Source organism: Cornus florida, unplaced genomic scaffold (genome assembly GCF_030987335.1).
Source record: "Cornus florida cultivar Cherokee Brave unplaced genomic scaffold, ASM3098733v1 CherokeeBrave_3.0.0_Hap2_Chr09, whole genome shotgun sequence".
NCBI lineage: Eukaryota > Viridiplantae > Streptophyta > Magnoliopsida > Cornales > Cornaceae > Cornus > Cornus florida.
In genome coordinates this window covers 21,948,802-21,960,211 of record NW_026775579.1, presented here as the reverse complement: position 1 = coordinate 21,960,211, position 11,410 = coordinate 21,948,802, and the positions used below count along the sequence as shown (strand labels likewise).

The window sequence follows — 11,410 nt, the reverse complement described above, 5'->3', positions numbered from 1 at the left end:
TTTTCTTTGTGTTTTTCTCAAAAAGGCCCTGAAAGTCCTCAAAATTGCATTTCAAGTTGGCATTTTCAAGTGCAGCTACAGTAGTTCGAGCACTCTAAAGGGGGAGTTCGAGCGCTCTAACTTCGGGCAAAAATCTTAGTGCAATTTTCGAGTGCTCGAAGTCCTTGTTTGAGCACTCGAGGTACTGTTCACGGGTGTGTGTGTCTTGATTCAGCACTGCACCTCCAACTTCAAATAATCATATCTTCTTCGTTTTAACTCCGAATTGTTCCGTTCTTGAGTCTAAATTGATCGCGTTGAAATTAGCTTTCCAATGGTACTAATTATAGCCTCTGATTCTTCTTGTGGCTCAAGTTATTCAATTTTTAGTATGGTAGTGTCTGTTTTTGGTTTGAACAGGGATAGGGTTTCCCTTCCTTCGACTTTAGAACTTGATATCTTGCCATCCAGACTCCGAATCAAGTGATTCTTGAGTCTATCTTTATTAATTTTTCATTCTCTTTCCAATTGTGTGCACGGTGGCACCTATTCAGCGTGGAATGACCATTTTGCCCCTAGGTTCATTCTTATCCGTTTTTGAAACGTTGATTCCTCATTTTTTAAGTGTTGAAGAAAAAGACGCTTCGGAAAATAGTTGAAGAAAATTAGTCAAGTGTCAAAGTGAAGATCGAGCACTAATTCTTGAAGCTCGAGCATTAATCCAGAGAAGTTCGAGCCTTGTTCCTAAAGCTCGAGCCTGAACCTTAAAGCTCAAGCCTCTATTCTTAAAGCTCGAGCCTTCCATGACATGTCAGATTTAAATTAGGGGATTGCTTTCTTTATAGGCCATATCTTATCCCAGATGGGCCAGAAGACCTAAAAGCCCACCAGATCCTTATTTTCTTCTATAAAAGAAGGTGTAAGCCTTAATAGAGGGGTCAAAAATTTCAAGTTCTTTTGATGGTGTTATTTAGAAGGCTGGTAACGTGGTGACTTTAGGGTTCCTATAACTTTGAAAGTGAAGATCCTGAGAAGAGAAGTGCCGCCCATGACGATGGAGACAACTCCAACACAGATAACATCCGACCTCATCATGAATAGCTAGTTCCTCTCTTAGGGCACTGATGTAACCCAATCTAGTATTATAGTTTGATTGTTTTAACTCTGGGATTTTATTTTAATATATCATGTTTTCTTGATTATATAACTATGAGCAATTAAGACAACTCAATTGGTTTTCATGCTTTAGTAGATTATAAACTATTATTCCCTTGTCTTAGATGTAATGGTTTATTGTCTATTCTCAACCTATCTTGTTGTGCGGTATCTGGCAGAGCCCTGCTGGACACAAGATTAGAGGTCATATAATGGTGTTCTAATGTTTTTTGCAAAAGAATATTTCATATTCTATGCTTTGAAAAGGTGGATTATTTACAAAGTAGTTAGAGTAGGTAGGTGGATAGTCCGTGCTAACCGCAGATAGGTTATAGTTAATTGAATTTTGTAAAACATCTTTTTTTTTTTAAATCCGAATTGAACGAATGTTATTGAGTTCAATTCTTTTAAAAAGATAATTAGTTAAATTCCCAGAGTTGATTCAATTGACCATAGTTTCTCTCTCTGATTACTTAGTTTCATATTGCAGTTTAATTTTAGTTTGTTTTTAATCGTGACAACCGACAAACTTTCCAACCAAGTTACCTATAAACCATAGAATGAAATTAAAGACTGAAATAAATCTCATCTCCCTATGGGTTCGACATCTCATTTTATAGCACTATTCTACACGAAATCGTCCTATTGCGAGTGGTAAAATTAGACACGATCAATTTTTGAAGTCGTTACCGAGGATATTAGTTTTTAATTTAGTTTTTAATTAGTTTATGTTGGTTTACTAGTCTTCAGACTTTCTAATATCTCACTTTAATTCTTTTTTCTTTTCAGGTACAAATTAGCAGTGAGGACAAAGACACTTAAGGGATAAAACACTTCGGTTTATTAAACCTTTTGTGAGTTCTTAATGTTTTCTACTACTTGGAATATTTTATTGTTACTACTATTAGGATTAGTGGAACCAGTGCATGTTAACTCGTTATAATCGAACAATACCTTTAGTGCATGATCCTGAAATATAGAGAACTCTTAAACAATTAAGAAAGCTTAAAAAGTATTAAAAATATATAGATAGTTCCTTTGATAACATGGCTGAATAACGTAATGCACCAAGTAATAATGGTAATGGTAATGCAGAACGGAATCCACCTGTGCCTCCACCACAACCATAATTGAGGGTTCATTTTATTCCTACCACATATACTTCCTTTTCATGTTTTGTTTTCCGGATGCTGATGCAACCCATTTTGAGAATAAGCCTGCTATAATCCAAATGCTTCCTACCTTCCATGGGTAAGCAACAGAGGACCCTTATAAGCACTTGGATGTGCTTTTGGAATTGTATTCAACTACTAAGTTGACCACTCCTACCAATGATTCATTCAGAATGCGTCTTTTTCCAATTCTCTCTCAAGGACAAAGCAAGAACTTGGTTGCAATCCCTTCCAATAAATTCCATGTTTTCTTGAAGAAATACTACACAATGGGTAAAACCACACAAATGAGAAGAGAAATCATGGCATTTTCCTAAATCCTGGGAGAACAGCTCGATGATGCATGGGAGAGATATAAAGATCTTCTAAGAAAGTGTCCACACCATGATATTGCTCAATGACACTTTAAATAGATTTTCTATAATAGTCTTCTAGATTCTTAGAGAAACATGGTAGATGTATCCAGTAATGGAGCTTTTCTGTGTAAGAGTCCGGCTGACGCTTGAGAACTGTCAGAGGCCCTAAGTGAAAACTCAGTGCGACATACTTCTTCCTCTAGGTCTACGTCTTCACCTGGAATGCATAAGGTTGAAAAACTTTATGAGGTAGATAAATCTAGTGAGTTAGCCGCTCAAATAAAAGCCTTGAACCGTAGGTTCGATCAAATCTTATCATTTGGCTCCACTCCTGTTGCAAATCCACAAATTGCCTTGCCAAAAGAGGTTTGTTCAATTTGTGTTAGTCCCAATTATTTTGCTGACACTTGCCCTATGCTGGGACAATCATTTGAGATCCCACAGGAGCAAGTGAATGTTGCATTCTCTAAACCAGCTTATAATCTATATTCTTCTACAAATAATCCTGGCTGGAGAGATCATCCTAATCTATCATGGTGTAATCAAAATTAAGAAACCACTGTTCCTCAATCATAGGGGGCAGTATCAAAATTTATCCAATCCTATGCCATAAAATAATTCTTTCAACCAATCTGGTATTTAGCATCCACTTCAGTTTTGGAATTAACCCACTCAAGCTCCAAATCTTCCACCTCCTCCTAGAAATTCTGCTTTTGAGGAACAAGTACTCAATGCTCTAGTTGACATTAAAGCCAATACCCAACTTCTTAATAGTCATTCTCAATCCTTGGCAAAGCTAGAGGCACAAGTTGGGAAAATAGCAAGTACTCTATCTCAAAGAGAGGATAGAAAACTGCCTAGTCAGCCAATAGCTAACCCGAAAGGGCAGACGTACATGATTGATGAAACTAATTCCTTAGGTATTCATCATGAGCAAGTTTAGGCTATCACTACATTGAGGAGTGGAAAAGTGATTGATAACCAAGTTGAAAAAGGACAGGAGGAAAAAGAAAGGCTTAGGATTCCCATTGTTCCTATCATTCATAATCCACATCCTAATGATGATTCCTCAAATTCTATTCCACAATCCATAAGAGGAGTTGAAGGTGGAGTCACTTCTTCATCTACTTCTAACCCTGAGACAGCTCTCATTTTCTCTCGCTCCTTGAGGTAAGATCTGAGCCATATTTCATGATTTCAAGCCTCCACTTGTTCAATACATGCTTTAAATGTTGAATCCATGATATTTTGTTGATGATATCCACCATTAATGAGCTTGAAGCATGTTTATATATACGTGTATATATATGTATATATGGTTATATATTTTTGAGTTTTGAATTGATTATGGGAGTATGGGCCATACTAAGTGAGTAAGATCGATTGAATTGTTGTGTTGATGGGCCCACGACCTTGTTCGTGTGGCCCCCGTTCTTCCAAAGTCACAGATCTATAACCTTTCAGTTTTCACCTTCGCACAATTTGATCGATCGAACTTATATCTTAGATCGATCTTGAGAGATCGATCGAACTCATATCTTAGATCAATCGAAGTTTTGAGATCGATCTCAGACCTTTTTGTGATCGATCGAATTTCACAGATCTCATACACACACTTTATTCATTATGTATTATGTTCATGCTATCTCATATATACCCAATGCCTGTGATATTCCACATTGGATGCATTTCATACTTATATTGTTTAGCATGTTTCATATCCTATCACTTGCATAGATTCATGTCATATATGTTTTGTCTATCTTACTTGACATGTATGTTTCTATTTTGTGCTTTTAAATTCCTTATTCTGGCACTGACTCCCCTTGCAAGTTTTTAAATTATTTTTCAGGCTATGACTAAGCGCAAGACTGTTGCCAAGAGGCAACACGGGCCTCAGAGACATATCAGACCATGGATAGAGGAGCCAGCAGAGCCCTTTCATGCACAGGAGGACCCTTTACAGCCTACTCCACCTCAGTCACCTGCTCATGAGGTTGAGGATGATCATATTCCATCCACTTCTGCAACTCAGCCTGTGTTTACAACATTGTCCACACAGATGCCCTCCGGAGCTACATGAGCTATATCCGAGGCTATGCAGGCCTTCTTATGCTGACATGGCAGTATTTCTTACAGGTCACCATGCTGATGGTGAGACTTTTGCTACCCGTACCTTTCTTCTAAATGATCTATGGTTCTTTGATTTCGTTCTTTTTCGGAACATATACATGGCCGGGCACAAGATTCAGCGGCGAGGAGACTATCTGATAGCCCTCTACGCATTTTATACAGGCCACTGGGTATCTATCCCTATACTCATTTGGAGCGTGATGAGGAAGCTCTTCGACGAGTATATCAGCAAAGAGAAGCCCGGAAGGGCTAAGTCTCTCCCTTTTGGCCACCTCATCACCCAAATATTGATCGACTAACGCTATCCTTTTCATCCTCGGGAGCACCCTGAGAGAGGTTCCTGTCACTTCTTGAAGAAGGACTGGGACAAGAGCTACAATGGTATCATTACTAGACTGCAGGACCACGCAATAGTGGCTGCAGAGGAGCTTGAGGCTGAGGAGGCAGAGGCAGCAGTAGTAGATCTTGCAGCGGATGATGTACCAGTAGGTCCAGCTGCTGAGCACATATACATCAATTTAGAGCAACCTGCAGATGACGCAGAGCAGCACTCTCCAGTCGGGTCGCTAGTACATGAGAAGGAGCAGACTCAGGATCTTTCTTCTAATTCATCCATACCTGAGGCTCCTAGTCAAACCCCCCGCTTTGGAGAGCGTCTTCAGGCTCTTAAGGATGCAATAGTTGCTATCAGAGTTGATACTGCTGCCATTTGAGCCGATGCTGTAGCCCACCGAGCTGATTTTGCTACATTCTGCACGGATGTCATGACTGCACTCTGAGACTTATCTCGCGATATCCGCGGAGCTCGCCCTGCCCCACCTGCCTCCTCCACCTGAGATTCCTAGTTTCTTCTATCTTTTCATATTACACCCATGTGCTCTGTACTTCATTTTTGTCACTGTATATTATTTGCAACCGATCTGTCGGCTTTGATCTTTTGATGTATCGAGTACTTTATTTTTTTTATATATACTTTTGTTATGGATGTCATTTATTATATTCTTATCTCTGTATGTTTGACTCCATCAGGTGCATCACAGTGGCTATAGTGAGAGAGAATGCTACCCGATTTTCAGGACCACCCTTATACCTCTCTCACTGTTTTATTTCATTTACACTCGCATGTCCATTGTGCACTGATTATCCCTTTTTGTCATCTGATCAGTTTATCAGAGTGCCAAATTTCAGGACCACAGTTAATCCCAAGTTTGGGGGGGCCATACCAACCAATTTGGATACATCAGTCCCGATCATTCTATGCCTTAATTACACCGGTATACTCTTTCCTTTTGTTCTCTTTGCACATTGAGGACATTGTGCCGTTTAAGTTTGGGGGTAATTGTGTACTTTACAGTGTTAGCTTTAAACTTCAAATTTTGAGCATCACTTGTGTATTTGAGAGATTTTCTATGATTGGTCCATATCTAGCTATGATTTTGATCTTTTGAGGACTATATTGCTTAAAATTTAAAAATTGCTTAACTTGAGAGTCCAATACTCCTTGTATGCCTTATGGATGCCATTTAGGAGTAAATTTTTTGAAAAATTGATATCTTCCTTGCACTTGTGGTCCACATCATTTTGATTTTGTGATTGTTTTGAGATTCACTTTAAAATTCTACATTAGCACAGGCGCACACTAGCATTCATTTGTGGGGTACATGCTTTGTTGATTATTGAATTGGTTATATCCTAATTGGACTAGTAGTGCATTGAAAGCTTTCATTCTTGATAAAAGTGGATAACAACCCCTTTTCACTAAGTAGCAAGGATTCTAGCCTCATCAAGCACTGAACTTCTCGCGCCGAAAGGTGGAGGGCCCAAACTCTAGGTTAATAATTGAACTTGCTTACAAAAAAAAAGTGAGGACTTCTCCCAAAAGGTAAGAAGTGGGAAATGATTAGATGGAGGTTGTCTTGATTTGTAGCCTAGTTGATTTGAGCTTGTAAGTCCGTAGGGGTGTTTGAACGCCTAATGCCCCAAAGCCGTCTGGTTTGGGAGTCATTGACCTAACGCTCAGCCTCATGAATCTCTAGAAAGCTTAATAGATCAACACATTACACCATGCTTCCATCTTTGATCCTAAAAAAAAAAAAAAAAAAAAAAAAAAAAAAAAATTCCAGTGAAAAGAATAAGCGCACCTAAAACAATAAAGCTTTAATAAAAGGTCCACTTTTTGTGTTGATGATCGGTACTAGATTTGTGTGCTAGTTTGAGGGTAAGGATGTGATTAATTCTTTAGTTGGCTAAAATAGCAACATATTAAATGCCGGTCCACTCAAAAGGATTCTAGAATTGTTTTGATTTGCATGATCATTTTCTTGATGTGTGGAGGACTATATTTGCTTGCTTGATGTTGAGACTTTGGGAGATTGCTTAGAAATGTTTGAAAAATTGCATACTTGTGGTAGTTTTCTCCTAATGCTTATTTGCAATATTGGTGTCTCTTTTGTGAGAATGAGTTTAATGTTTGTGGGTACCATTTCTGGAAACCCTCACGAGACTTCACTCGTCCACTAGGGATAACCTAGGGGTTTAAAAGGCTTGTTGCATATGCTAAGTGCAATCGTGTTCCCTACAAAAGTGGCGTTATCCATTTATTGTTTTCTAGTTCATAGTTGTATAGTTGTTCATTTGATTCCTTTACTTTCTAGTTCATTGCTAGGGACTAGCAATATTTAAGTTTAGGGGTGTGATGAGCGCTGAAAAGTGCGTATTTAAACCCCTTAAGCTTAGGCATTCTAGTGCCTTTATCTATTTTACTTTACCATTTTAGATTGATTTCGTATTATTTCCATTTTCAGGAACTTATCCCGAAAATAAGCTAACTCAGCCAAATAAGAGCAGAGATGAAGCAATTCTGGGATGAATCAAAGAAAGGAGCCAAGTGAAAACAAAAGAAAGAAAAAGGTGGAAATCAACATCTTCGATCGATCTCAGATCAAAGTTCGATCGATCCAACATGATCGATCTTAGCACTTTAAGATGGATCAAAGCCATAATGACATTTTCACAGATCTCAAAAGTTCGATCAATCCAACACCATTCTTTTCGATCGATCGAACTACTTTATCCTTATCCAAATGATTGATCTTATCTAGTTATACCACCCTACCAACTACTTTTGTCCTTTTCCCAAAAATATCTTCAAAATATCTCAGATTTGTCTTTATTCAAAAAGCTCCACCATTAAGGATCGATCCAACTTCAATTCGATAGATCTCATCTATGTTTGATCGATCCAAGTCCAAGGTTCGATCGATCGAACTTCCTCTAGTGCGAAAAAGTTAAATTTCCAACTCACAAAAAGTTGTCCTTTATCCAATCATTGGGGAATATTTTGTGCACGACCCAAGCTCATTTTGTGTGTCATTTTGACCTACCTATATAAGGATAAGGATTACTTTTTACAAAGGGGGAGCACCTCATATCATATTATCTCACATAACCTTGTAAGAACTCTTGGAGAGCAAGCTTAGAGGAGGAGGAGGCTAGAGACACCATTGGAGACTCTTCATCAACCAAGGAGCAAATCTCTACCATGGAGTTAGCCCTTGAGGGTTGGAGAAGCACTACCATGAGTGGCTAGACATCCTCTTGGGGCTAGAGTTATCCCCAAGCATGCTTTCTACATCTTGATTTTGTGTATTATTGAGGAATAAGTGTTGTAATACATGTTTTGGCACTTATATATATATAGATCTTGTTTATTCAATGATTTATGTGGTTTAATGCTTCTAATTGATCATTTCATTCTATCCATACGTCTATATATGTTAAAATAGATGTTCATGTGTTTGTCTATATTTCTTGTGTTGTGCATGTCTATGTGTGTTAATGCCATAAATCTAGAGATTATCAAAACATAGTACTTAAAGGAATGCTCTTATAATTTTCTAGATGGTTCATGCTCATTTCTTGATGGATTATGCCTCTCCCTTAGCTTAATTAGTTTAATTTCATGTCATTAGCTTAATTGCAGTGTAGTGGTAGCATAGTTGTTAGATGGGAGGACAATCCATGCTTGTTGTTTGATGTTTCATGCTTTTGAATGTAAGTAGCATATGTCTCTAACCTTGTAGTGTATTTGGCTTGTGAGCTTAATGAAAAGATTAATGACTTGCTAGATATATTGTGCTTTTCACATGCTATTTAGATAATATAAACTTAATTGCTAGATATATTGTGCTTTTCACATGTAGATTAGGCAATGTATGCTTAATTGGTCACCCTTACTAATTGAATCAACCAAACACACACACACATCAATATTGCAACACACATTTCCCTCATTAGTCACTTGTTAAGGGTGTAGAAAAGCATTGTTTGGTGGTGACCTCTAAACCCCAAGAACTCTCTCTCTCTTACTTACTCTTTATTGCATTTAATTATTTAGTTTAATTTGCTTTAGTTTAATCAACCAACCAACTATTTGTTTGATCACTCGACCTACTAACCCTAATATTGATTCCACAAGCTAGTACGACTCCAATCCCTTGGGACGATCCCTACTCACCCTAACTATATTTTTAGTGAAGGTAGTAGTGGCTTCTATAAATGTAAAACTTGGCCCTCGCCTTAATGCACTCTCTCTAATATTGATGTGTGGTAAGATGACAAGGGCCACACTATCACTAGCTATATTTAAGTTTGGGGATGTGATGAGCGCTGAAAAGTGCGCATTTAAACCCATTAAGCTTAGGTATTGTAGGACTTTTATCTATCTTATTTTCCCGCTTTACATTGATTTCATGTTATTTCCGTTTTCAAGCACTTATCCCCAAAGTAAGCTAATTCATCCAAATAAGAGCATAATTGAAGCAATCTTGAGATGAATGAAAGAAAGGAGTAAAGTGGAAGCAAAATGAAGCAAGTGGTGGAAGCTCACCAAAGTTCGATCGATCACAGAATTTTTTTGATCGATCTGACATAGATCGATCTCTGCACTCCAAGATGGATCCAAGCTCTTTTCTCCTTATCCAAAGATTCCACAATGTTCGATCGATCCAACATTTATCAGATCGATCGAAAAGATTTCATCTTATCCTGTTGTACCACCCCACCTACCACTTTTGTTTCTTTCCCAAAATATCTCAAAAATATCTCAGATTTATCTTTATCCAAAAAGGCGCCGCCATGGGAGGATCGATCCAGCCAAATTTTGATAAATCTCAACCAAGTTCGATCGATCTCAGTATAGGTTCGATCGATCGAACCCTCTCAAGTGCGAATTAAATCAATTTTCAGCTCATTAAAAGTTGTCTCATGGTGCAATCATTGGAGGAGCCCTTGTGTACGAGCTTAGACCATTGGGTATGATATTTGAGCTACCTATATAAGGATTATGATCCACTTTTACATATATGCTTTTATGTTTTTAGATACAACATTTTCGGAGATCATTCTTAGAGAGGAAGAAAAGAAAAGAGGAGTCTAGAGACACATTCTTGGGAAGTCTTCCATCTACATCAAGAAGAAGAGTAATTTCTACCATGGAGATAGCCCTTGAGGGTTAGAGGACACCATTCATGAGTGGCTAGACATCCTCTTGGGGCTAGAGTTAGCCCTAAGCATGCCTTCTTTACCTTGATTTATGTATTTTTGAGGGGATTTGTGTTGTAATATATGTTTTGACATTTTTATATACATAAATCTTGTTTATTTAATGATTTGTGTAGTTTAATTCTTCCAATTGATTATTTTATTCTATCCATATGTCTATGTTTGCTAGAATAGATGTTCATGCATTTATCTCTAGCTCTTGTGTTGTTGATACATGTCTATATGTGTTAATGCTATAGATCTAGAGATTGTCAAGACATAGTGCTTAATAGAATGCTCTTGTGGTTTATTTGATGGTTCATACTCATTTCTTGATGGATTGTGCCTCTCCCTTAGTTTAATTAGTTTAATTTTCATTTCATTAGCTTAGATATAGTGTAGTTATCTTAATTGTTAAATGGGAGGACAATCCATACTTGTTGTTTAATGTTCCGTACTTGTGAATGCAAGTAGTATATTTTTCTAATCATGTGATGTGTTTGGATTGTGAGCTTAAAGGAAGGATTAATGGCTTAGTTTGATATATTGTGTTATTCATTGTGTTGTTTAGACAATATACACTTAATTGGTCATCCATGCTTGTTGAAACAACCACACACACACTCACTATTGTTACAACATATGTCTTCCCCCTTATTAATTATGAATTGAGTGTATAGAATGGTGATGGTTAATGGTGACCCCTAAGTCCCAAGACCTCTCTCTCTTGTTTTCTCTATCCTTTAATTACTTGTTTTATACTAAGCTTGTTTAGTCTTAATTGTAGTTTAATCAACCAAACCAACCACATTTTGATCGCTCGACCTACTAACCCTAATCTTGTTTCCATAGTAACGTGGCCCACCAATCCCTTGGGACGATCCCTACTCACCCTAGCTACGTTAGTAGTAGTGGTGGTAGTGGTTTTTATAAATCTAAACTTGACTTAAAAGGCTTTTCTTGAACCGCACATTCACTACATTATTTTGGCGTATAGGAACGACCATCGTCCATAAAATTTAATACATATATGACCATATTAGGCATTCATTATAAGACCTAAAAATCATATTC

At 37.6% G+C, this 11,410-nt stretch overlaps 1 non-coding gene across 1 annotated transcript; it reads right to left on the bottom strand.

The window, feature by feature from the left end:
• Window positions 1-2,591: 2,591 nt before the first annotated feature.
• LOC132275783 (small nucleolar RNA R71) lies at window positions 2,592-2,697 on the bottom strand. Its single transcript, XR_009470736.1, has one exon. It is a non-coding gene; the product is annotated as a small nucleolar RNA R71 (small nucleolar RNA).
• Window positions 2,698-11,410: the final 8,713 nt, after the last annotated feature.